Here is a 27,869-nt window from a genome sequence, read left to right as displayed (position 1 = left end):
CAACATGAATGATTGCATTAGAAAATTATAAAATTAAAATGCATTAATTGCAATAGAAGGTGAATATGCTCATTCACCTCAAGAGTGAACATAAAAATTATCTGTACGCGTATAGTACATATCTTCTCTAATGCGTATATGCTATAGTGGCAGCTAGCTAGTTTTGTAACCTAGTTGATAGTGGAAAACTGTAAGACATGAATGAATCAGTACGAAATAAACGGACTGAAATCTTCTGTCCTCATTCCCCTATCCCCACCCTGTCCCTTCATTCTGATTGGTTAACAAGGATTAAAAAACGAATATAAGGATTAAAAAATAAAACAAAAGTTTAAGATAAGGATTTTTTAATCTATATCAACAAATCAGAATGAAGGGACACCTATCCCCATCTGAATTGGAGACAGAGGATTTCCTCTGGAAATAAACTTGTGGTGAGAGAATCACTGAAACCCCACGGCCATATAAAAAGTAGTCGTCGGCGACTTGACTAATCGAGACTCGAGTGTAAATGATAGGCAGATAGGCCGCCTCTCACTCTCAGATGGAGGAACCCACCATTATAAGAGTGAAAGACATACGATCCTGTTTTTAGTCACCGAACGCGAACAAGATCGAGCTGGGGTAAAGTACTCGACGACCAAGTTGAAAATCACGAGCTAGGGAAATTGGTAGGAAATTTCCCACATCAATCCTCACTCCATAAAAGGGCCCTCATAGATTAGTAATTATACGTGCTCTAATAATTAGTAGTAAAATATAGATCCATGACTTCCCAAATTCTGAGGACGCAACTGAAACCCACATATATGTATATACAGATATATCCATGGCCGGCCAGATACTAGCTGCATAAATCTATCAAAATAAGCAGATAATATTCTAATGACACGACTGCGCAAAGATCGATCGAGTTGGAGCTAGCACTTATTCTAGCTTCCAGATTCTCTGTGGAACGACATTAACCAAAACCAATTAAAGGAGGGAGGAGCTCAATAGTGCGTAAAAGGTCGATTGCTTTGAAGAGTTAATTGTTCGGCGCGCACTCTTAGTTTTTTATTAGGATTTTACATCAATCGAATCTCAATCGTGCATGTTTTAATGTTCTATATATACTTTTTATGTATGTACTTCGTTTTCTATAATCGAAAGAGAAACAGCAATTGTTTCCTTCAAATCTCAAACTCAATGGTAAAGGTCTAGCAAGCTTGTAAGCTAGAGTAACCTTCTAAGCTAGCTACTCCATCATCAACAAGAAACGAATCTATATCATCGATCGGTAACCCTGTTCATATATAGGAGAGAACTAGGTATCCTCCCTTTTACTAGCTATCGGTGGCTAGCTTGTCTAGGTCGAGGAGTGGTGGAACAAGGATTTAATCATTTAAACGTTTGGGGGTCGAGATATAAAACATGAGAGTATAGAGAATAATAACGTCAAATTTAGCAAGTCCAACACACTTTATTAAGATTCATAAGATAAAATAATTGAATAACCTAGATATCAATGATAATTAATTGTAAAATATTTTAAACCTAAGCAACATTTCAATATTTCTTATTATAAATTGAGTAATTAGTACACAGTAAGCAGAAATTCTTAGGTAGAGCAAACGTACCAGCCACGTGGTACGCCCAGCCAATCATACTTCTCTATTTCTTAATTGTATTCTGAAACTACAAATGTTTAATTAAAATGAAATACTCACAACAGCCTCCTATATAAGCATTGATTGGTTGGGCGTACAGCCACGTGCTACGTCTACCCTACCTAATGGGGGGGAGGGTACATCACTTGAATCAAGAGCAAGTTTCTGCAATTGTATAAGGTATACTTATATCACTATATCACTATATGAAAAATAAGACAAACCTTTTGGGGGTGGGTGTCTGGACCCCTTGTATAGGGTAGTTCCGCCCTAGCACTAGCAGCATCCACAACAAGTAAAGAAGATTTTCCTAGCAGGTGCAGAACGTTCCTTTTGTTCCTCTCTATTTAAATCAGAAAAGATACTAAGAAGCCAGCTAATGCATTCACTAAAAAATCTCCAATATATTTTCATGAAATTAAAATGGTTGATTAAATCCCAATTATCTGGAATCATGGTGAGGTTTACGGCCTACATGATCATATAAAAAGATGCATGGTGGCCCGTGGCCCTGGCTAGCTAGGTAAATTATTAGAGGGAGACTTGGAAGTCAAAGTCTTTTAATCTGGCCCACTTTCTTTTGATATTCTTTGCAAACTCATGTTTACAGCTTCAAATCTTCTATCTCCAAAAACCCTGTCTCCCTCCTTGTCTCCTTATAAAAACTTGACACCTGGCCATTTCATTGACAATTTTGACACCGTTAGTTCCCTTCCGTTACTCTTGGCAGTCTCTATTGCTTTACTCTTGCAAGTTTCCAGACCAAATAGAATCACGGCAAGGGCTCAAGTGCTCAATCTTCGGCTAGGTTCAAAGATCCCTTGCTTGAAGATACTTGAGAAACATTCAATTAATTCTTTTGGTACCTGGGTTTCATTTAATTCATTTGGTTGTAAACTAAAAATAGATCATTGAATTGTGTCCTTGGGTTCTTCCATTTCCTCTATCTGGGTATTGATTATAATTGGATTTTGAAGGGAATCTATTCTAGCTTGTAAGTATCTTTATGTACCTCAAGGATTTGGAATATGCAATTGAAGCTAATAGTTTTGGTTTAAGAAGGTTGGCTCATGTTTTAGAGACAAACATTTTAGGTTTTGGATGCTAAAATGTTGTGACTCAGACCTGATTTTTCTGGGTTCTTCCTTTGATTCTTCTGGAATCATCAATCTGGAAATCTGGAATCAGATAGAAATTTCCAAGAAAGCTAATTATGATTCCAATCTCCACAATGAAGCTCTGTTAACGACCAAATTATGGACTAATTTCACGATTTGTCTTGTTAATGATGATGACATGAAAAATCAAAATTAGAAAGGATGAATGGTGGGTTTTTGAACAGAAATGGATGAAGAGTGGGAGACGGCAGGAGAAGTTCTTTTTATTTTCAGAAGCGATAGATGTATACGGCGTTAATTGTTGTTAGGTTAGTGTTCAGATGTTCAATTTCTATAGGAGGACAGGGAAGGAGACAAAGTTTTAGGGACACAAGATTTGGACCCATATTTACCTACTTTGCCTAGCTAGTTGTCTTCCTCCAAAATATCTTGTTTGGAAATTTTTTTTTTCTCGGCACTTCAATCTTTAGGTCAGTCGGGGGCTACGAATCTTCTCTTATCTTGGTGCAATCTTCCACTAAGATGTCCATTTTAAATTTTTTCTTTCTTTTTATGTTTTCGATCATGGCATGGTTACTCTAACTTATCTTGTTTTCTTTTGTTCTGTTCTTTATTTATTATACTTTATGCAAGACTAAAATGCACAGTGTGCGCAATGATTTAATCAATATATACAATTTAAATCATATTAATGCTCAAGTTGCATTTACTTTGATCATTATGATATTTAAGAATTCAAATGATCGAAAACACACTAGAATTTGCTCGTCACAAAAATTGCATTTAACGTTGCACAAAATATTCATCCATTTATGCATCGAACGTACAAAGGGGATGATCAATATATTATTAATTACAACTCCACATGCTAGCTAGCTAGAATACATATACATGTGTACACATACTTCATTATTGCAGATAGAGATTAGAGACCAAAGGTTTACTTATTATAAGTAGAATATGTACGGCATTGAGCATTCAGCCAGACTTTTTAGTAGAGCATGTGTTTTTTATGGCTGAAATAACATACTTGAGCAAAATATAGAAGATGATATGTCGGACAAGAGAAGGAATGGCATAGACGCAAACAAAGCAACTAGGACAAATGAAAATAAAAATGTAAAATTTGAAACCCATCTTGATTCATATTGACAGAATAAAGAGAAGGCGGGGCTGAAAGTTATTATCATGGATGCTATTGAGATGAACTGCAGGGACCTAATATCTGTAAAAGCTCCAGATGCACCAAGTTTTGAAAAAAAAAATGCAAATAAGTTATGTAATTGTTTATGTATATGCATAGGAAAGTTTGTATTCTTCATAGATCAGTTAGAAATTATCAGTCGGATAGATATACATTGGCGAAAAAACTGTACAACTTCTTTCCAAGGTTATAGTGATCTGGTTCCTTATTGCTTGTGTCCCAATCTAAAACATCATGTTGAATTTAGTCTTCAATGACCACCCATGGTAGTTAAGCAGGAAGTATTTTCCAGCTATCCGAATTAAGGTCCCAGGATATATGTCTATTTTAGACATCTAGGGTTCCATTAAACTCCATGGACATGTAGCAATTAATCAATAATGTTGGAGACTGGTCTGAAATGTGGATATCAATCTCAAATGACAAGATAAGACCTAATCCTCGACTCGAAACATCCTTGAAATTGGCCAGACTCTGATAATTCCCAAAAGTGCAGTAATGATTAGAATTTCAATGGTGTAATTAATGATATGGTACTAGTGTTATTGTTTCAATCAATATTATTAGGGAAAGAGTGAGGATTTCAAATTAGCGTTAGAGTTAAATGGCAATAAATTTTTTATGAAAATTCCAATTATAATATTTGTACTGTTCAAGTAAATCCAGAATATGTGTCTGACCCAAACTCGAGGTTACTTGCTCTAATTGAAATAAGGTTTATATTAGAAATATTCTCGGAGAATCTAGGAGATATCCAATCAATGTACGATTATGTTTCCATGTACAACTCTATCTCTATGCTTGTAATCCTCCATATAAAGAGGCCCCTATTATCAATGAAAGCACGACTCAATTCTCTCCCAATTTCAGTTTTCCTTAAACACGTTATCAGTACGACGTCCTAACCCTGAAACAAATAGTCAAACCCTAAATCCGAATACAAAACCTTGAAACCCTTTTGGCCCCCGCCACACATCTTGAAGCCCTCCTTCCCAGGAGTCCAGAACCGGCGGCGCCACCCCAAGAACTGCCTGGAAACCTACCGAACCGGCCACCGGAAGCTCTAAACCACCGGAAGAAAAACCAAGAAAACCGGCCTAAAACTCACTGAACCGGCTGACTGAATGTTCCGGCAGAAGGAAAAGAAAAAAAAAAGGGAAAGGAAAAGAAGCCCAGAAGCCCACAGCCACGTCAGCACCCGGAACTGCGCCACGTCAGCAAGAGGGGACCCATGCCACGTTAGTAGAGGGACCCACTGCCACGTCAGCATATCTCCCACATCAGCAGCTCGGTCAACTCCGGTCAACCACCGCCGACGACTTTTCCGGACACTTTTCTAGCGATTTTTTCCTGCCAAATTTTCCGGCGACCTATTTCGAGGTATTTTTTTTTTCTAAAAGTTCCCGTTTTTTTTAGAGTTTTTAATTCAATTTCTCTTCTTTTTTCGGGGACTTACAACATCCCTTCTTCTACACCCCTTTCTTCATCATAGGGGAGACCTAATTAAGCAAAACTGTGGTGGTTCGTGCTCACTCCAAACTTGGAGCTTGTTGAGATCTCCAAACTTAGAGTTTGTAGAGAATTTATGATCGACCACTTACGTCATTGTTTCGATCTAATCCAATACCTCTTGGAATTGAATTTCTTGGAAGCGATTACGCTCAGAAATTCCTAATTTTTTGGAAGCGATTATGCTCAAGAATTTTATATGTTTTCGTGGTAGCCTTTTACGCTCCGAAAATAACCCTAAATTCTTGTTCTCTTTCAGGATGAGTAACCTGAACAAATTGGACTTTGCTCCATTGGGAACAATTGGCTCTGGATATCACAGGTTGGTTCGTGATGTTCGCTAGCATCTCAAGGCCGATGGAATCTTGGATACGATTCTCGAGCCTAGCCAGGACGTGCTAACTGTTGAGAGAGCTCAGGCTTTGGAAGCAAATAGAGCAGCCTTAGAGGCAAATAAGGCGAAAGCCATCATCCTAATGACTCGTCATATGGATGATTCGCTCCAGTACGAGTGTATGAATGAAGAAGACCCCAGAAGGCTGTGGGTCTCACTCGAAGAAAGATTAGGCAACGTCCGTGACTCCCTGCTTCCTGACCTACAAGTGAGATGGCATAGCCCCCGCTTCAGTGATTTCAAGTCAGTTCTTGACTACAACTCGGAAGCACTTCGCATTAAATCCTTAATGGAATTATGTGGTAAAGAGATCACAGATGTGATATTGATTGAGAAGACTCTCTCTACCTTCCCCGTCTCTGCATTGATGGTTGCTAAGAACTATCGAATCGATGTTACTGCAGGACAGATTACAAGGTTTCATGAGCTCATTGGAGCTATGAATGTCGCTGAAAAGCATGACAACATCCTTGTGAAGAACTATAATTCGAGATCCGTGGAAACAGAGCATATTCCATAATCCAATTATAGTCGCGCCCCTAAGAGAGGGCGCCAAGAGCGAAATCCTAATCTTAGGGATACTTCTGGACGTTCTAGTCCATATTATCACTCTACTTGGGAAGGTAACCGCCAAAATAGGCGAACACGGAACCAAAGAAGTCAACGTGGAAAAAGAGAGGGAGGCAACGCCTCTGGCCATGTTGGTGGCGCCACCAACATTAGGAGTCATCTAAATAACGCTTTCAAAGCGCCTCAATCAATAGAGTCTGAGCGAAGAGATGTATGTTCTCGATGTGGAGTATCCGGTCATTGGGCACATATTTGTAGAGCTCGTGAAGAAATTGTCACCGCCTACAAAGCATATTGTGAAGCAAGAGAAGCTCACTATGTGGAACAAGAAGATCAAGAAGATGATCTAGAGTGAAGGGTTTGAAGACTACAAATCTGACTGGGATCAATAGATCACCAATTCTGTTTAAGTCTTTATTTTTCCAAGAGATGTAATAGGCAATTGCCATATATTTTTGTAGTAAATGCCAATGGTTTAGTCTTTCTTCAAAGTAGGCTTACCTAAAGTAAGTGTTATGTCTAGAAAGGTTATGAGATTAGTGGTACTTAAGCGAGCTTTGCTCCACCGACATCTCTCTACTCACCTGGTCATATTTATTTTAGAGTTACTGAAAGAAGTCAAACTACTACCTTTGTTTTGCATTAGCTAGCATTTGGATTAGATTCTCCTAATGGTTAAGAGACAATGATGAACTCCTTTGCCTTATGAATAAAATTTCGAGTTCTTTTCACTATAACTCCATTTTCATTATGAGTATATGACTTTGTGACTACAATGGCTGGGCCATCAGTATTAATTCAAGGACATGGAATAGCCCAAGTTCCCCTTGCCAAATGGCACCTTGATTACTGTCACAGAAACTTTCTACGTTCCTAGGGAAAATCGTACCCTATGAATAGTCAATGGGTTCCATGCGAAAATGCATGTAGAGAACATAAATGAGTTCATTTGCAATACATCTAACGGTTGCGAACAAAGGTGCATTTTAGAGAAGTTTTATGTGTCTCTCTAGTGGACTCTATGTCACTATTAGAGCTATCAAATCCAATAAAGTTATGAGAGAAGATCTATTGGATTTAGACACATATTGGCTTTGTCACGACATGATAGGTCATCCTAGTCATGATATGATGATCCGTCTACTAAAGACCTCACATGGACATCTTTTCTCTCGAGCGAAATGAAGCATGAATCAAAAGTTGATTCTTGGACTAAGTGTGACCTCTGTCGCTGCCTCTGGCGCTGTAGCGGTCCCACGATCAAAAAGTGGAAAAATCCAAGCACTTAGGTCGTCTACGTTCTTCAAAACCCTGAAAAAGAAAGGAAATATATATATATATATATATATATATATATTGAAATACATATAAAACTATGTTAAAAAAAGGGTGACGTCATGAAAAAAAAAAGTGTGGGGGAGGACATGACAGAACGTGATTAAGAAGAAAATAATCATGCTTTGAAGTTTGAACTCAGACAAAAAAAAAAATTCAATCGTGCTTTGAATTGTACGTGCATGCATGCATATGCATTGTGCCATGGATGGCGTTCATCATGGTGATGGCTCTCTAGGTGATGTTGCAATCACCAACTTTGCTTCAAATAACGTTTCAGACACTTAGGCCCAACCAAAATCCTCATTGGTTGCTTCTAAAGCCTCTCGCTCGTTTTACAAAGCCTGTTCCTTAGGGAAGTTAGGACTGAGACCGTCCTATGCAAAGGATATATATGAAAATACTCATTCTGTTCTTACATAGAATCCATGGGGATTCTGTGGACTGATTCAACCAACTTGTGGACGTTTAAATATCTCATGATGTTGGTTGACACGCAAACACGCTGGTCACGTGTTGTGTCATTGTCCACTTGTAATGTTGCTTATGATACACTCCTAGCAAATATCATATGACAACGGGCTCACTCCCCGGATCATCCTATTCCGTCAATTGGACATGATGATGCTAGAGAGTTTACATCGAAGACTTTCGATGGATATTGCAATGGGACTGATGTTGGACATTATATTCTCATGAACACACCCAAATGGTCTCACGAAAACGACTACGATGGTACTAAGGACAATGGTAATGCACACCAATCTCCTTATATCCGCTTGGGGTGATGCAATATCGCATGCAGCTATGCTAATTCGTCTACGACCCACCACTACTCAATCTACCTCTGCGTTACAGCTAGTGACTGGGTACAAGTATCGTACTTACGCATATTTGGGTGTGCCATTTATGTGCCAATTGCGCCGCCACAACACTTTATGATGGGTCCTCACAGACGAATGGGCAACTACGTTGGATTTGAGACTCCAAAAATCGTCCGCCACTTAATGCCCTTGTTAGGCGATCTCCTTACCGCTAGATTTGCTGGTTGTCACTTTGATGAGACAGTCTTCCGGTCGTTAGGGGGAGATAAGAACACCGATGTTCAGCAGGAACGACAGGAATTGTCGTGGCCTATCCCCACTATGTCTTAGATCGATCCCTACTAAAGTGACGAGATCACACATCTGCTGCAAATATGCCTGCAAGGAAGTACGTCCCTACAAGAGGACGTAGCGCCACCCTACACAGAGGTAGGCATGGTGCCAACGCCAAAGAGAGTGACACTCTAGCGTTACAGGCCATGGCCCCAGCTAGGATGCGTGGGAGGCCCGTGAGTTCGAAGGATACTTTGACACGTTCCAATCCTTTGATCATCAAGACTCCAAATCCGTCTCATGAGAATATTTCGGGTTATGGTTATCGTTGGGGGACGCCTCAACGTCAGAACCTATTCCTGAGAATATAGAGCTCTTTGAAAATTACACTAGTGTACATGAGACGTGGGATAGAAACTCCATCATAATTGATGATGTAGTCGCGCATTTCGTTGCGCGTGAGTTTGTTGAGTCCGATGATATGGAATCACGCTCCGTTGATGAATGAATGCCAACATAGAGAAATTTTGCCTAAATGGAAAGATGCGATCCAGGTTAAGTTGGATTCTCTAACAAAGAGGAAGGTTTTAGAGCCCGTGATGCCAACACCTCCTAACATAAAACCTATTGGCTAATGGGTCTTCGTTAGAAAGCGTGATGAGAAAAAGAGATGGCAATCTCGCCTTATGGCGCAAGGCTTCTCACAAAACGCTTTGGAATCGAATACGATGAGACATATTCTCTCGTAATAGATGTCATTGCACTCCACTACCTTGTCAGTTTAGTAGTTCCCGAATAACTGAACATGCAACTTACAATTGTGGTCACTACGTATCTATATGGGGATCTAGATACGGAATATACTTGAAGGTTCATGGTGAGCTTCATTTACTCAAGTCAAGTGGCTCTAGACCACGGAGCGTGTTTACAATAAGATTGAAACGCTCACTAAAGTGACTACTTGATTGGGAAGGGATATGCCCACGCGTTTCTATAACAAGTTTTGGATTCTATTGCGGTTCATGTTGGACATGATCTTCATTGGAAGCCCTTAAAAAGTTAAGGGAAACCGCTGAACACTTGAAATCCGAGTTTGAGATGAAGGATTTTGGGAGAACACAATTATGTCTCGGTTTGGAACTTGAGCATCGTGTTGATAGATGCTTAGGCATTTTGACAAGGTCAAGCCTTCAAGCACCCCCATGATCGTCCGTAGTCTTGATCCTGCAAATGATTTTCTTCGTTCAAAGGATGATGACGAAGATGTGCTAGAGGCAAGAGTGCCTTACTTGAGTACAATAGGCGCATTATTGTACTTAGCTCAATGCACAAGACCGGACATCTCATTTGCAGTGAATTTGTTAGCTAAGGTATAGCTTTGCGCCAACGCGACGCCATTAGATTGGTGTAAAAGATATCTTTCGGTACTTGAGATGTACGATTGATATGGGATTGTTCTATCCTTATAGAGAGATGATGGATTCGGACCCATCACACACCAGGAACGCCGCCAGCACTGGCCTGCGTCCACTATCCCCATCCCAAAACGACATGTGTTTTGGACGGTTTTGCTAATATTGGGTATCTTTCTGACCCACACAAAGGTCATTCCCAAACTGGTTAAGTGTTCACCATGCGTAAAGATCGTGGTATCTTGGAGGTTTACAGAACAGACCCTAGTCGCATTGTAGTCGCTATATCTTCGAACAATCCAGAGATTATTGCTCTTCACGAAGAGGTTCGTAAATGTATATGAATTGGATCCATAATTTCGCATGTTTGAACTATTGTGGTTTGAAGTCTATCACATATGAGCCTACGAGCATTTAGGATAATGCTTCTTGCTTTGAACAAATGAAGCAAATGCTACATCAAAAGCGACAACCCTAAGCATAATCAACAACAACAAACTCTCCTCAAGATCAAAGTGAATTAGGTTTGATCTGAGGACAGTGTGGCAGACTTGCTCACTAAGTTATTGCCTAAATTCCACTTTCAAGAAACATGTTGGTAGCATCGTTTGCGGAAGTTATCCGAACTCCCATGACCGTAGTCATCAGGGGGAGATGTCTACATGTATGGTCTCGAAACGTGAAGGGTGTGTTGTGTTTTTTTTCTCCTTCGACCGAGGTTATTTTTTTCCCACTGGGTTTTTGTTACTCGGCAAGGTTTTTAATGAGGCGACGAGAGGAGCACCACGTTTGGGCGATACAAGGGGGAATGTTCAAGTAAATCCAGAATATGTGTCTGGCCCAAACTCGAGGTTACTTGCTCTAGTTGAAATAGGGTTTATATTAGAGATATTCTCGGAGAATCTAGGAGATATCCAATCAATGTACGATTATGTTTCCATGTACAACTCTATCTCTACGCTTGTAATCCTCTATATAAAGAGGTCCCTATTATCAATGAAAGCACGACTCAATTCTCTCCCAATTTCAGTTTTCCTTAAACATGTACATAATTTTTTTTTTTGCGTAATGAGATAATAGATTGTTGATTGGGCAATATAGTTAACCTTATATATTGACCTAGCTGCTCTATTAGGGTTTCTTGTTGACATCTAGTCCTCAACAAAACTGATAAATCCTATGGATCTCGCCAGCGCTGGCCTGGTCCTAATCTTTGTGAGTGTCGCGCTCGACGACGGCGACGATGAACTGTTCTCGGGGTCAGTGACCTCTCGTTTTGCTGCTCAGGAGGAGCGAGATCTAGTTGTAAATTCCCATGTTGGGTGGGGGATTTCAAGTTTGGCTTGGCCTTTGCCAGATTGGATATGTGCCTAATTTGATCGAGTTGCTTCACGGGAGAGTGATAGAACGCTGGCCGAATTTCAACCGGTTGGTTTTTGCAATTCGGATCGCCTTGTTGGTGTTGATTGAAGCTCTGATATGCTTGTAGGGGTTGCTCGACCTGAAAGGGATGATGGTGTGGGGATGCATTGTTGATGGCGACATTGTTGATTTTGTTCATGGTAGTGATAAAGTGCTCTACGGCAGTGGCTAGGTTGCAATGGTTGATGAAGATGGAGGTTGGAATGGTGGGGCTTGGTGGGCCTCCTTCTGGGCCGAATTTGGTTACAGTATTGACCTTGCACTTTGGGCTCCTTACTTTGGACCTAAAGGGTTAAGGTTGAATTTGTAATGGGCCACCCCATTGTTGTGTGTGTGGCAGTTTTAGGTCTTTAAGGTCCCTATTTTTGCTTAGGCAAAAATATCACTTTGGTCATCGAACTATGTTTTGCTCGACACTTTAGTCATCCAACTTTTAAAAACTTCACTTTGGTCATCGAACTATATCACCATATATCACTTTGGTCCTTCCGTCTGTTTTGTCCGTTTAAATGTGGCAATTGAACCTCACACGTCTAATAGGCAGGGCTATATTTGTCAATCCAATTAAAAAAGAGTTAGACTGTTGGAGACTACGGGTCAAACATATACCGTACTCTAGAGAGTCTCTCTCTAAGCCAAAAGATTTTCACGCTCTCTCTCTCTCAGTCTTTATGTTTATCAGATTTCAAGCCACAAAGAAAAACTTTTGAAAAGGTGAGTGAGATTATACACGATCTCTAAGTTGGCATATAACTTTTGGGTTGAGAATCTAATGAACATTGATCATATTGTTTGAAGTTTAGTGCGCTATTGATGGAAAATCAACCAAGTAGCTGAAGGTATTTTTCGAATTGATGGAAAGTCACCCACCTACAAAGGTATGTAATTGATTCCTTGATTCTTTTTATTGTTTGTGGAGCCTTAATCTTTACGGGTTTTGTGTTGTGCTCGTGTAGCAGTGTTTGGAAACTAGGGATTTGCTGATTTTTTTTTCCTTAAAAATTAGGGCAATTGTGTTTTGTTTATGGCATTTGTTGTAGAAATTGATATATACACCGCCCATCACTTCGTTTTCCCAAAAATTTCACCTAGAGAAGGATCAGATATATATGCCAAACGCAGAGTCGGGGTTCACAAGAGTGTTTATTGATTGTGGAAAATGGGAATGGCTTTGACGATTTCCTCCGGAAGGAGAATCTTTGTGGGATGAGATAACAGAAGCCTTTGGGAAGAGTCAGATTTAGGAAGAATCAAGCTTTTCCAAGACTATATATTCAGATTATCAAGATTCCATAACATAATCAATAGATAGTTTAGCCACACCAAAACTTTCCTGGTGAGCTGGGAATTTGATGTCAGAAGGAACTTAAACTAGGACATGGAAGAAAGGAGGAACGGGCAGTGTAGGAATTGCTGATATTGTTACAAACAGTCAATTGGTGGATTTGAGAATGGATGAAAGGAAATGAAGTCGGAAGCTTCTGGTGCTTTTTCTTGCAACTCCTTTCACAAATTTCTGATTGATGATATAAACTAAAGCGAGAACAAGTTCTCTTATCTTTTGTCTTGTGGCTTTTGTTTTACTCTGCGTGAAATCCTAGCTGCTATTTTCTGCTGCCTTTATCAATTGTGATCTCTTGTACGTTCTAAAGGAAGAGAGGTGACTTCATCGAAAAAAAAAAAAAAAAAGGAAGAAGAGAGGTGGAACGCAGACTTTGTTTTGGCATTATTGGTTTGCAAGTGGTGTCCAGACTTTGTTTAATCAAAGTTGGATTGCTTGCTTTGTTTAATCAAAGTTGGATTTCACATGGATAAAGGTTTTTATTTATTTTATTTTTTAATAAAAATGGCTGCCTAATAAAATTGAGATCGGAGTTTTGAGGTTTTTGGTTGTCTTTGAGTTAATAAGGTTTGAGATTTTGGCTGTATGTGAGTTAATTGGTTATATATATATATATATATATATATATATATATATATATATATATATTGTTTTTGTTTTTAACAGATGATTGTTTCACATTAGAGATTCGCCACGACGGTAGATTTTTTAGGTTGGGCAGTGGTAGTCGACATTATCGGATAGGAGAAGTGGTCTGGATTGACAGAAATGATCCAGACACCACATCATGGCCATGGACATGAAAAAGGTTCTCAAAATGTTCAGCATGATGGCAATGCAAATGATAAACATAGAATGCAGAATGCTCAGCAATGTGGTAATTAATTCAAATGGACATAGTTATCAAATTGTTCATGATGAGGTAATCATTCATAAATTTAGAATGTCAAAGTTTAAATGTCAAAACAGGTTTTTGGGCCATTGCTTGAAATTAAATGGGTCTTTTGTTTTACTCGAATATTAGCCTTTCCTCCATGCTTATTTGTGGAATATGGGAAAGCCCAGTGGTGAACAATGATATAGTTAATTCATACACTACTCTCCTTGTCTGCAACCAATGGCAATACCTAATTTAATTAGGAAATTGAATTAAAATTGAAACATAATTGAAGAAGTCCATATTGGTCCCTTACTACGTTGGATTTGTTTCTTGCCTTGTTTCTTTATGTGAATGTTATTCTGATTACTTTGTCATGATATGAATTGTATTCATACATGTGTGTGTTAATTATGGATTGATTAAATTATCATATGTCTTTTTCTATTAACAGGTGCATCATAAGATTCCATCTCAACAATCACTTGTGGAAGCACCTTTTGTTTCATCACAACCACTTCCATCACCTCTAAATTTCTCACAAGAAATTCCTCCATTTCAAATAATTTCTCAACCTATTGGATCATTATCAGCTTCCTTCTCCATCATTTACACTGATCCTGTAACTAGGAGGCCAAGGAAGCAAGTTGCATTCAGAAATCCTAAGAATTCTATGTCAACTGAGAATGCAAGCAAGCCTATTTGGAGACCTTAAAAGTGTCGTGTGGGTGTGTGTTGTTTTTTTTTCTAGAATCTTCAGGTTCTTTGATCATAATAGGGCATTTTGTGATAACTCTTTGAACAATTAGGATTGAATATTTTCTGAAAATTTGACAGGTCATTTTGGAACAGTAATGTTTTATGTTAGTATGGAATGCTTATGTAATTTGTAGTTGGGATATGTAGTTTTAAACTATGTTAGCTTTACCGTTATTCTAAGCATTTACATGACTATTTTTCATGCATTCATCATCAGTAATCAAAGCATACAACGGAGAAAAATGATTGAGTCAGAGAATGATTCAAAGTGAGGGAATATAAGAGGAAGAAAAAGGTTGATTTAATAGATCAAGGAATTATAAAAGGAGGGAAAAGTTGGCAAAATTGGATGAAGTTTTATGTCTAGGCGGGAAAAATTGGATTAAGCTATAAAAATGGTGGGCAAAACTTTTCATCTCCAAAATACCCTTGGAGTTAATAGAGAAAACGGAGAAAACAGACGGAAGGACCAAGTGATATACGGTGATATAGTTTGATGACCAAAGTGAAGTTTTTAAAAGTTGGATGACCAAAGTGTCGAGTGAAACATAGTTCGATGACCAAAGTGATATTTCTGCCTTTTGCTTAATTTTCTTTCCCGTCCAAGAAATCTAGTTGCTCTGTTGAATTTTTATTCTACTTGGTAGAATTAGGTTTCTTGTTTTAATAAAAGTGCTTATCGTCTAAAAGGTAGGTGTATCGGGGGTGTTGGGGCTTATTCTGCATTAGTACGTAGTATAGGTTTTGGTACTCTATAAAACGGCTATTTTTTATGACCATATGGGGTGTGTCGTCTTTGTACTGCTTGCTGAATTATAAAATCGCCTGACTTCCTATGATTCAATTCAACAAAAAAAAAAAAAAAAACCTTATATAAATCTCCTTATAAATTTTCGATCCCTAGAAATTACATAAATGTTAATGAATCGAATATCATATGAGTGTTGTTACACCGAGTTTCTTTATTCAAAGAGTAATCTACAAGTACTACAGCACTGAGAAATAGTAACAGAACAATATCATATGGGGACTTAAATTCACACTTTCCATTTTACAATCCACACTTCATCACTCTATGTTTCATTTTTTAGTAACTTAAATTTTGTCTTTTTTGATAAGGATTTCAACCATCCTTTTAAAAAAAAAAATTAAACCAAAAAACAGAAAGAATGATTGTAGATTACAAATAAAGAGTGTGAATTTCGTTCTTCTATCATATAAGTTTTGTTTTGATTTACTAGGCCTAAAGCAAAATTTAAATGGCCAAACCGCACCAAACCGGACATGGGATTGGTGGGGTTTTTTTTTTTTTTTTTTGGCAAATAGTTATTGAATTATGACTCATTCGACACTTAACTCACTGTATTTTCAACAATATCACTTAACTCACTCACTTTTACATTTGTCTTTCGCTTAACTCACTGCCGTTAATTCTACTGTTAGAAGTCGTTAAGATTAAGATTAAGGGTATATTTGTCAACACGCTTAAAATACATTTTAAACTTTATTTTAATTTTTTTAATTTCTGAAATTTATAATAAAAAAGGATTTTATTTTAATTTTAATATAATTTGTGTTCAAGTAAATCCAGAATATGTGTCTGGCCCAAACTCTAGATTACTTGACCTAGTGGTAATAGGGTTTGTGAATTAGAGATATTCATAGATATCCGATTAATTGTACGATTATCTTTCCTTGTATAACTCAAATTATATGTCTTGTAATCCTCTATAAAGAGGCCCCTATTATCAATGAAAGCACGACTCAATTCTCTCCCAATTTCAGTTTTCCTTAAACACGTTATCAGCACGACGCCCTAACCCTAAAACCTAATAGCCAAAACTCTAAATCCGAATACAAAACCTTGAACCCTTTTCTGCCTCCACCAACACTAAGAGCCATCTAAATGACACTTTCAAAGCGCCTCAATCAATGGAGTCTGTGCAAAGAGATGTATGTTCTCAATACGGAGTATCCGGTCATTTGACACACATTTGTAGAGCTCGTGAAGAAATTGTCACCTCCTACAAAGCATATCGTGAAGCAAGAGAAGCTCACTATGTGGACCAAGAAGATCAAGAAGATGATCTAGAGTGAAGGGTTGAAGACTACAAATCTGGCTGGGATCAATAGATTGCCAATTCAGTTTAAGTCTTTATTTTTCCAAGAGATGTAAAAGGCAATTGCCATATACTTTGTAGTAAATGCCATTGGTTCAGTTTTTCTTCACATAGGCTCATCCAAAATGAGTATGATGTCTAGGAAGGTTTTGAGATAAGTGGTACTTAAGCGAGCTTTGCTCCACCGACATCTCTCTACTCACCTGGTCATATTTATTTTAGAGTTACCGAAAGAAGTCAAACGACTACCTTGTTTTGCATTAGCTAGCATTTGGATTAGATTCTCCTAATGGTTAAGAAACAATGATGAACTCCTTTGGCTTATGAATAAAATTTCGAGTTCTTTTCACTATGACTCCATTTTGATTCTGAGCAGATTACTTTGTGACTACGATGGCTGGGCCATCAGTATTAGTTCAATGATATGGAATAGCCCAAGTTCCCCTTGCCAAATAGCACCTTGATTACTATCACAGAAACTCTCTACACTCCTAGGGAAAATCGTACCCTATGAATAGCCAACGGGTTCCATGCGAAAACACATGTAGATAACATAAATGAGTTCCTTTGCAATACATCTAATGATTGCGAACAAAGGCGCATCTTAGAGAAGTTTATGTGTCTCTCTAGTGGACTCTATGTCACTATTAGAGCTATTAAATCCAATAAAGTTATGAGAGAAGATCTATTGGATTTAGACACATATTGGCTTTGTCACGACAGGATAGGTCATTCTAGTCATGATATGATGATCCGTCTACTAAAGACCTCACATGGACATCCTTTCTCTCCAGTGAAATGAAGCATGAATCAAAAGTTGATTCCTGGACTAAGTGTGACCTCCATCACTGCCTCTGGTGCTGCTAGCACAATCCCTATCCATGACGCCATGGATGGCGTTCATCATGGTGATGGCTCCCTAGGTGATGCTGCAATCACCGACTTTGCTTCAAATAACGTTTCAGACGCTTAGGCCCAACCAAAATCCTCATTGGTTGCTTCTAAAGCCTCTCGCTCGTTTTAAAAAGCTTGTTCCTTAGGGAAGTTAGGACTGAGATCGTCCTATGCAAAGGATATGAAGATACTTTCTCTGTTCTTACATAGACTCTGTGGGGATTCTGTGGACCGATTCAACCAACTTGCGGACGTTTAAATATCTCATGATGTTGGTTGACACGCAAACACACTGGTCACGTGTTGTGCCATTGTCCACTTGTAAATGCTGCGTATACTACACTCCTAGCACATATCATATGACAACAGGCTCACTCCCTGGATCAACCTATTTAGTCAATTGGACTTGACAATGCTAGAGAGTTTACATCGAAGACTTTCGATGGTTATTGCATTGGGACTGATGTTGGACATCATATTCCCATAAACACACCCAAATGGTCTCGCGGAAACGACTACGATGGTAGTCCGGACATTGGTAATGCGCACCGATCTCTTTATATCCGCTTGGGGTGATGCAATATCACATGCAACTATGCTAATTCGTCTACGACCCACTGCCACTCAATCTACCTCTGCGTTACAGCTAGTGACTGGGTACAAGTATCGTACAGATGAGCCTACGAACATTTAGGATAATGCTGCTTGTTTTGAACGAATGAAGTAAGGCTACATCAAAAGCGACAACACCGAGTATAATCAGCAACAACAGACTCTTCTCAAGATCAAAGTGAACTAGGTTCGATCTGAGGACAGTGTGGCAGACTTGCTCACTAAGTCATTTCCTAAATTCCACTTTCGAGAAACATGTTGGTAGCATCATTTGCGGAAGTTATCCGAACTCCCATGACCGTAGTCATTAGGGGGAGATGCAGACATCAGGGGGAAATGTCCACATGTATGGTCTCGAAACGTGAAGGGTGTGTTGTGCTCTTTTTCCCCTTCGACTGATCATTTTTGTCCCACAGGGTTTTTGTTACTCGGCAAGGTTTTTTTAATGAGCCAACGAGAGGAGCACCACGTTTGGGCGACACAAGGGGGACTGTTCAAGTAAATCCAGAATATGTGTCTGGCCCAAACTCTAGGTTACTTGACCTAGTGGTAATACGGTTTGTGAATTAGAGATATTCCCGGAGATATTCATAGATATCCGATTAATTGTACCATTATCTTTCCTTGTATAACTCTGATTCTATGTCTTATAATCCTCTATATAAAGAGGCTCCTATTATCAATGAAAGCACGACTCAATTCTCTCCCAATTTCAGTTTCCCTTAAACAATTTGAAAATAAATATTTTTCAATTTTTTTTAAGTTAAATGCATTTTTTTAGTGTTTAGACAAATATACCCTCAGTTTTAATGGCTTTTAACGGTAGAATTAACAACAGTGAGTTAAGTGAAAGATGGATGTAAAAGTAAGTGAGTTAAGTGATATTGTTGAAAATATAGTGAGTTAAGTGTCTATTGGGTCATAACTTAGTGACAATTTGTGATATTTTCCTTTTTTTTTTTTGTCTATAGAACTTCCATTAAGCCCATAGGGCAAAGAAAAACAGACCAGGCCCAAGTGAGCAAGCAAAGGCCTAGAAGAAAACAACACCAAGTCCTTTATCTGAGAAATTTATAAAAATGACCACTTTTATGTGTTCGAATTGATTTATAACCTGATTTTTAAAAAATTTGAAAAACGACCTTATAAATAAATAAAAAGTCAAAATTATCCCATAAAATCTCTTTTCTAACCAATCTTTCTAGCAAAATAATCTCTCTCTCTCTCTCTCTCTCTCGACGCATGTGCTGCTGTGCATATATAATTGTCTATAAAGTGGCGTGATTATGTAAAATTAGGCTATAGTATTGATAGAATGATGATGTAGGTACGTGACTATATTTACAAAGAAACTTCAGTTTTACATGAACAGAGACACCTTGGAGATTTACTTATTGGAAACTGAAAAACCTAGCTATGGCTTTTCTAAGACTACCGGAAAATGTTTTGAAACTTGATGCTAAGGAATTGACCAAGTCATTTGTAGGTGGAATGAAGTGAGGATGAACTATTACCCTTTATGTCCTTAGCCGGAGAAAGTCATCAGCCTTACCCATAAACTGTAGGACTCACCATCCTCTTGCAAGTCAATGAAATTGAAGGTTTCCAAATCAAAAGGGATGGGATTCGGGTCCCTGTTGTCAACGTCGGAGACATTTAGAGGTAAGCAAGTTTTTCCTTAACCGTATTAACTATACATACATATACGTATATATTACTTGCATTAGAATTGTTCACTTGCTTGAAACCTAACATGAATTACTGGTAGAGTCAAACAAAATGGGACTTATCGTAGCATCAAGCATCGAGCAATTGTCAACTTTGAAAAAGAAAGACTCTCAATCGTGACATTTTACAATCCGTGATTTGATGGCAAAATTTGTCCAGCACCTAGCTTGATCACTGAACAAACACCTGCTACATATACAAGGATCGGAGTGCAACATTTCTTGAGAGCCCTATTTGCACGTTGTTGATGCCCAAAAATCCAGCTATCAGGCTCAATTCATTTCTCGAGCCCAATAAGCAAATTATACCGACAATCATCATGCCACGCATGTGGACCCCAGCCACATTCACGCATTTGGGTCTTGCAAGAACGGGTGTGGCGTGGAAGGTAACAGAAATGCATGAGACCCATTATTAGTTTTAGGCTTGTTGGTAATTTCGGACTTGGGGACCAAAATTCAAGCCCAATAGCCCAATTCTGATTATGGGCAAGTGAAGAAGAAAGAACCCAAAAACCACTCAATTACAACAACACTTCTCTTTACCCAACATATTCAATTATTTTTCTTAAAACTAGATATCTCAAGTACTATATCACATTCTTTCATACAAAGCCAATTCTCTACCTTTGACTTCCCTTTTTCCAGCAGCAAATCTTGGAACCACAATACTTAGGATCACAGCAGTGGGATTCCTGGGATTACAACAGCAGGATTCATGGAAACATAGAAACAGTAACAACCCTAAACTTAAGCCACCGCCACTCTATAAATGAAGAGTTATAGTTGTTGTGAAGGAGAAAGGAGCTGGCGGGGGCAACACACAAGCTAACCACTAAACAGCCCAAGCTATTCCCTCAGTCTCCGAGAAACCATTTCCAAGTCCACAAACTCTTCTACCCCCATGTAGATTCAAACTTATCATGCTTGATCGTATAATGATCTTCTCTGGCATGCTTTTTCTCTCAAAATCCATCCTTAGCCCTCTACCATTCACAACTTATATCCCTTATACCGAATACCTCAACCAATCCACCAATCACTGCCGAAATTACTTCTTTCGAAACTCATGCTTTTCTAGCTCCCACGCCACGCACATCTTGCCAAGCCTTTACTAAAATTGCACACTAATTCACTGCTGTGAACATAGAGAAGAGCTGCTTGGAGGGACACAACAGCATACTTCCTAGGATTTTCAGTCCTTCGAAGTTTACTGGGCCTAATCTTCGCTAACTCAAACAAAGGGGACGAGATTTTAGGCGTGATTCCATTGCCGTACAACTCTGATCAAAAGTGCCCCTACACACGTAAGCTTCAAGGAAAATCTTATCTTGATGGATGATCTGACCAAACCAACAACAAATTCTCAAGTCAAAAGTGCATAATTGAATGGAGACACAAGAAGCATTAAAACTACTTAATATCACAAGAATTGGCTGTTTTTTTTTTTTTGGATAATGAAAATTCTTTCATTAAGGGACAAACGTACCCAGAAAGCCTAGTAAACACTGAGGCCCAAAACAGACAAAGAAAATAGTTTCAGTTCCACCTAAGTCCAGATTGGACATAGAAACAGGAAAGAAAACCATAAGAACACAACCAAAAGAGAAAGCACCACCGCCTGCAGTTATAGCTCCGTTGGAGGGGGCAAGGCAAACCATTGTTCCTCAAAACTTGTGTCATGGATAGTGGTGGCTGGTAAGCCCATCACAAAGGATCCACCGTCCGAATGGTAAGCGAAGCTGTTGCATGAGCAGCTTTGTTCACTTCACGGGGAACCTAGTCCCAAGTGCAGTAATCAAAGTAGGAGCATCGTCTCCTTATTTGATCGATGATTGGATAAGATTTCCAGCTCCGGCTAATTGGATTCTTCAGGTTAGAGATAACCTCCCTTGCATCTGATTCAAACTTAACCAATTTCAAATTCATTAATACTGCAAGATTGACACCAGATAGTATTGGTTCAGATTTTGCAATTTCCACTGAAGAACAATTTACTTGGATAGCAAAACCACCAAGAAGAGAACCAGTATGATCCTTGATGACTACTCCAAGTCCGGCCGAATTTGGGGCCAGCCAAGACACATCGCAATTGACTTTGACATGATCTGGTAGGGGAGCAATCCAAATTGGATGAGGATCAGTTCTGTAGGTGTCATGGATCGGAGTAGCCAGGAAGCGGTTTGTTGCATCATGAAACTCAGCAACCAGCTTGATGGTGGTACTGATCGATGATATAGCTCGGAGAAAGGGGCTTATGCTGATACACAGGCATACCTCGCTTTCCAAATGTTCCAACTCAATAAGTTGATAAACGCAAGAATCATTTCTTTCTCACTCTTACTGGATTGATGTCTTGTTAGCCTAAGTAGCCATTGATCCAAAGTGGTGACATGTTGTTTGTTTATTCTAATTTCCAAAGGGGAACCAAACCACACCAACTCCACCCAAGGACATAATAGAAGAATGTGCTCCATTGTTTCATTTGCACTCCCACAGACAAGGCAAGTAGGAGTAGTAGCAATTTTTCTTTGAAACAGGTTATAAAGGGCAGGAATGGCACCATTTAGTGCTCTCTAAAGAAAGATCCTGATCTTTGGTAGAGTGTTGATGTTCCATTGAACTTTCCACACTTGATTGTCAATCAAGTGTGAAGGGTCAGTAGTAGAAAAGAATAGTTTAGCCAGCTGCTGATGGATCCATTGGTACCCAGAGCTAACTGTAAATACACCGGTCTTGTTCCAGGGCCAAACTAATCTGTCACACCCCTCTGCATCGCCAATAGGAATAGCCAATATCTTCCGCACTTCACTAGGCTGGATGAGATGTAAAATGCAGTCTAAGTTCCAACTATGAGTATTCCAATCAATTAAAGAGTTAACCCATGTAGGATCACCCACCTGTGGAGTTCCAGAAGTAACTATAGAACCACCATTTAGAGGAGGGAGCCACTTATCCTTCCAAATATTGATGGTACAGCAAATGATGACTTGCCAGTTGCACCCCCTAATAAGTTGGTCCCTAGCCTCCAATAAGCTAGACCAGCTCCAGGATGCCCTATAGCCTTTAATTGCTTCTAAGAAACTGCAGTTAGGGAAGTATCTGGCCTTGATAACTTGTGCCCATAGAGAATTAGGCTCCTGTATAAGGTGCCAACATTGCTTTGCGAGCAAGGCTAGATTGAAATGATTTAAATCTTGAAATCCCATTCCACCCTCCGTTTTAGGAGTACCAAGGTAGGACTAGCTCTTCTAGTGAATTTTTTTACCCTCTTGGTATGCTCCCCACCAAAACTTCCCCAAAGCAGAGTTTATCTCATCACAAATATTTTTGGAGAATTTGAAGCAGGCCATAGGATAGGCAGGAATAGCCATAGCAACTGATTTGATAAGAACTTCTCTTCCAGCCAAAGACAAGGAGCCCTGCTTCCATCCCTTAATCTTTCTATTGACCCGATCTTTGATATAAACCAAAGCCTCCTTCTTTGATCTACCCCATACAGTTGGTAAACCCAAATAGATTCCGAGGTTATCCACTTCTCCAAACCCAAGGAGCTCACATATTAATCTAGATATCTGAGGAGGAGTGTTTGGGGTAAAAAAGATGTTGGATTTCTCATTATTAATCAACTGCCCTGAAGCCAAGCAGTACTCGCTAAAAATGTTTCTGAGATTCCAGCAGTTCAGTAAGGTAGATTTTAGAAAAAAGAGAGCATTGTCTGCAAAGAACAAATGAGAGAGGGTAGGGCTACATAATCTTATACCCAAAAGGGACTTGTCACTGACAGCCTTTGTTAGGCGCAAGGAGAGAACTTCGCTTACTATGAGGAACAGGTATGGGGAAAGAGGGTCTCCCTGTCAGTTGTTTGGGTTGAAAAAATTGCCAGCATTTCCATTTAAGACAATTGAGAAAGACTCAGTGGTGACACATGCCATAATGAGATTAACCCATCCTCTAGCAAAACCAAAACTCAATATGGCCGCCTCAAGGAAATCCCATTCCACACGATTGTAGGTCTTATTCATATCCAACTTTAGACCCAATTCATTGTTCTCACCTTCTATTTTCAGCCTCAGGTAGTGATAAGATTCATGTGCCAGTAGGATATTGTCTTGTATTTGCCTCTGTTAGGTCCATAATTACCTAGTAATTATTTCTCTAATCTTCCACTTTTGCTTAAACTTTGTGTTTATTTATTTATATTTATTATGTTTTTCTTATCATGTTAGGAAATGATGGAGAGGCTTGGAAATGCACTAAAAAGTCAATCTTAGGACCTTTTCCTTCTCCGACTAGGAGAAAAGCTAGGTAGGGAAAGAGGAGCGGAAGCCAAACCAAATGAACTCCACATAAGCTGAAATTTTATATCAATATTCTAGAAATTCTGAGGATCATTTCTTATGAAGAGTACAAGAGCTGGTTCATAGTGGAAGACCTTCAAAATATCCAAGAAAGTTTCTGCACTAGAAGACAAAAACTGTAAAACCGGACCTATAGGGCCTCTGGCAGCATTTCCGGCCAAACCAAGACGAACCAAGTTCTGAAATTTTACCAAGATGATATACACACATTGAGAAGAATTTAGTATGAAGAAACCAAAGGCCAATTCCGAAGTCTTGATGGAGATTGAATTGAAGGAATAAAGGAAAAGAAAGTGCGCAAAAGGACGAAAAAGAGGGTCAACACTGGATTCCGGCCGAGTTGGCCAGTTGAGAACATGTGTGGAGGACAAGGAATAGCTATTGACTAGGATTAGGGACTTTAGGTGGGAAGATGTAGTGTAGGTTGTTTTGAAATTCAAAATTTGAAAGATGACAAGTGGTCCCCCCTTTTACATCTTACACCTTTGTCTCCCGTTTATTACCTTGTTCCCTTACACAATAAACCTCATACCCTTACTTTATCTCCTCAGCCAAAATATCCATGGGTTTTTAAGTCATTTTAATATAGATTTAAAGACTAGATCTACATTTTGTGCTTACACATTCGTCCATCACATCCAACCCTTCATTTTCTTTGATCTCCACCCTCCATTCATCACTTTTGGCCTATATATAGACCCTCCCCTCACTTTGGACATTTTTCATGTCTTCCTTCATCCATTTCATCTTCTTTATCTCTCCATTTCCTCTCCATTCTTCTTAGTTCTTCATCTTTTAGGTAGTTTTGTTTAGCCTTGGTATAGAGAGAGAGATATAGCATCTTTGGTTGATAATCAAAACCGGAGATTCTATACCTTTTGATCAATCACACTCTAGTTTTCGTAGATTCAAGCATTTTTCTTCATAGTACGTTTCTAAGAGTTTTATTGATTTGTATGGTGATTTGGGTTTGTAGAAATCGAAATTGCCAAGCATTTCTCACCTTGTGTTGCATCTAGGAGGCTAGATTGAGTTTTTGTGCTTTCGGTTTGGTACCAAAAACACCAAACCCCTAGGTAACATTCAATTTCTCCACTCTACCTCTTATTTATTTAGATGTTTCACATGTTTGTGGCTTAGATTTGTGTATGAGTTGTGAGTAGAATAAACTTGGAGCTAGGGTTTAGCTCTAGCCGAATTTGTGTACAAACTATGTAGTTAAATTTAATATGGATCATGCCATGAATTTCTACTTTGCTAGTTTAATTGTTCATCATTTATGCATCTTAGATTTGTCACCTAAGGTTGGTAACTGTTGATAATTTCATGGAAGTATTCTAGGCTTGACAAACTTAGTAAACTAAAGCATGTTGCAAATGTAGAAATGGTAATCTTGTGATAATCAAATAAAGTTGCTTGGGTGCTTACAATTGGGCTTATCATGTGGATGTGGCTTAGGTTTCCGATAATCAAGGGATCTTAGCTTGCGTCTACATAGGTATATTTGTGTCTGATAATCAAGAAATGGGTAGAAACTAAAAGGTTTGTAGGAGAGTTATTTCCGGTAATCAAGGGATAGCCTAAATACATTCTCTAGTATAATTGTTTCTTGGTTACTTGATAATCAAGATAACCGAGGAGGAGTCCATCTTGGCATGAGCATGTTAGGTTTGGTTACTTAGACTTTGCACAAAGGAAGTTAGGTGTGATGCACTACAACCCCATTTTCATCCCATTTGATCAAATCTCTTGCACTTTGTTAGTTTAGTTTGCTTTATTTGCAATTTAGCTTTAATTTAGTTAAAATCAATTCAAAAGACGATTCATTATTTCTCATTGTTAATATCATCGTTTGGTAGTTAGGCTTCCAAAGGGCCAAAACTATTAAACTTGTAAAAAGGTAGACTTTGTATGTGTTTTCTAGGTTTATTTTTGCGGTAATCTAGTTTAGGGTAGAGTTAATCAATCCCTTGGGTACGATACTCTTACTTTTTCCCTTTACTAAAACTTGACCTTCTAATCTTGGGAGTAGGTAATATCACACAAATTTGCACATATTTTCATACTTGTGATGCAACCAACAGCCTCTCGTGATCGAACAAAAGCATTTTGATTTATAGAAATCAGATTAGGTAGCATTTGCTTCAGGCGGTTTGCTAGTAATTTTGATAGGATCTTGTAGGAGTTGGTGCACAAGCTGATGGGTCAGAAGTGTGTCGTTTTTTCCGAGTTTGGTACTTTTAGGATGAGAACAATGTGGGTCTTGTTCAGTTCCTGAAGCCTCACACACCCATTTCTGAAATCTTTCGAAGTCTCAAAAACCACCTCTTTTACTATCCTCCAGTATTTGTGATAAAAAAAGGCCTGGAGCTTTTAAAGCCCCAAGCTGATATGCAGCATCTTTGACTTCATCAATAGTGAACTGGGCATTGCGTGCCATATTCATCTCATTTGTAACTATGGTAGAGACTCCCACAAAGGCATTCCCCCAAGCTCGAGTGCCAAAGCTGGTGAAATTATTTTTAAATTGTGCTTCAAATTCGCCTCTGATTCGTCTCACCAACCACCCACAAATCCGCCTCATTTTGAATTTTTAAAATGAGGTTCCTTTGCCTCTTTGGATGGTAGATAGATGAAAAAATCTGGAGTTGGAGTCACCTGTTTTCAACCATTTTACTCTAGAGCGCTTGTGCCAAAATTTCTCTTCCCGCAGCCACAAGGATCCCAGCTTGCTAGACAATTCTAGTTGTTGCTCAGAGTAGTCAAAAGGGTGTTGTATTTTGAGCAGTTCCAAATCTTCAAGATACTTTTGATCTTGTCTTTGTTGCATTTGGGAAACCTGTTTTTGCTCCAATTGCGAAGACAAGTCTTGTACCTGTTCAGATTAGAAGTCCACTTTTTGACATTTGGATAGGGAGAATTAACCAACCAACTCTCCTCAATTATAAGAACAACTTCAGCTTCATCCGCCCGATAAGATTCAAATTTGAAAAGTGCCTTATGTTTCCTCAAAGAAGGATTTGTGCAAAGCCGGATTGGATTCAATCCAATTCTTGTGAGGTGAGTCAGACACATTTCCGGCCAACTTAATAACCAATTTTCATCTACCAACCAACGATCGAGACGCTCTTGTAACACAATGATGTCTCCTTCAGTACGGGCCCATGTAAATCTTTGGCCCTTAAAGCCGATATCATCCACTAGAGTAGCTATGTGTTACTTCTACACAGAGTACCTGCATGACATGAGGTTTTGATACAAGATCTTTTTAACAGGAAACAAAAATAATTGATGAAGGTGCTCAACGGCCACAAAAAGAAAACTAACTAAAAATCCTCCTCAAAGTAAACTCGCTTAGTTTTTCTCTCTAAATATAAGGAACAATTGACCAAGAGAGCTACAAGCATATAGTTCGTATAGTTTGACGTGCCAACTAAAAAAATGGGCTTCACTTTTGTGGTCTAGTT

The 27,869-nt window shown here is 38.8% G+C and overlaps 1 long non-coding RNA gene across 2 annotated transcripts; it reads left to right on the top strand.

The window, feature by feature from the left end:
* The first annotated feature begins 12,298 nt into the window (after nucleotides 1-12,298).
* LOC133733504 (uncharacterized) lies at nucleotides 12,299-14,881 on the top strand. Of its 2 annotated transcripts, none has more exons than XR_009857744.1 (3): nucleotides 12,299-12,424; nucleotides 12,514-12,588; nucleotides 14,384-14,881. It is a non-coding gene; the product is annotated as an uncharacterized LOC133733504 (long non-coding RNA). The 2 variants fall into 2 exon arrangements; XR_009857743.1 differs by having other exon boundaries at nucleotides 12,301-12,424; nucleotides 12,509-12,588.
* The last annotated feature ends 12,988 nt before the right edge of the window (nucleotides 14,882-27,869 follow it).

This window comes from Rosa rugosa, chromosome 2 (assembly GCF_958449725.1).
Source record: "Rosa rugosa chromosome 2, drRosRugo1.1, whole genome shotgun sequence".
Taxonomy (NCBI): Eukaryota; Viridiplantae; Streptophyta; class Magnoliopsida; order Rosales; family Rosaceae; genus Rosa; species Rosa rugosa.
This window is presented reverse-complemented; position numbering and strand designations above follow the sequence as displayed.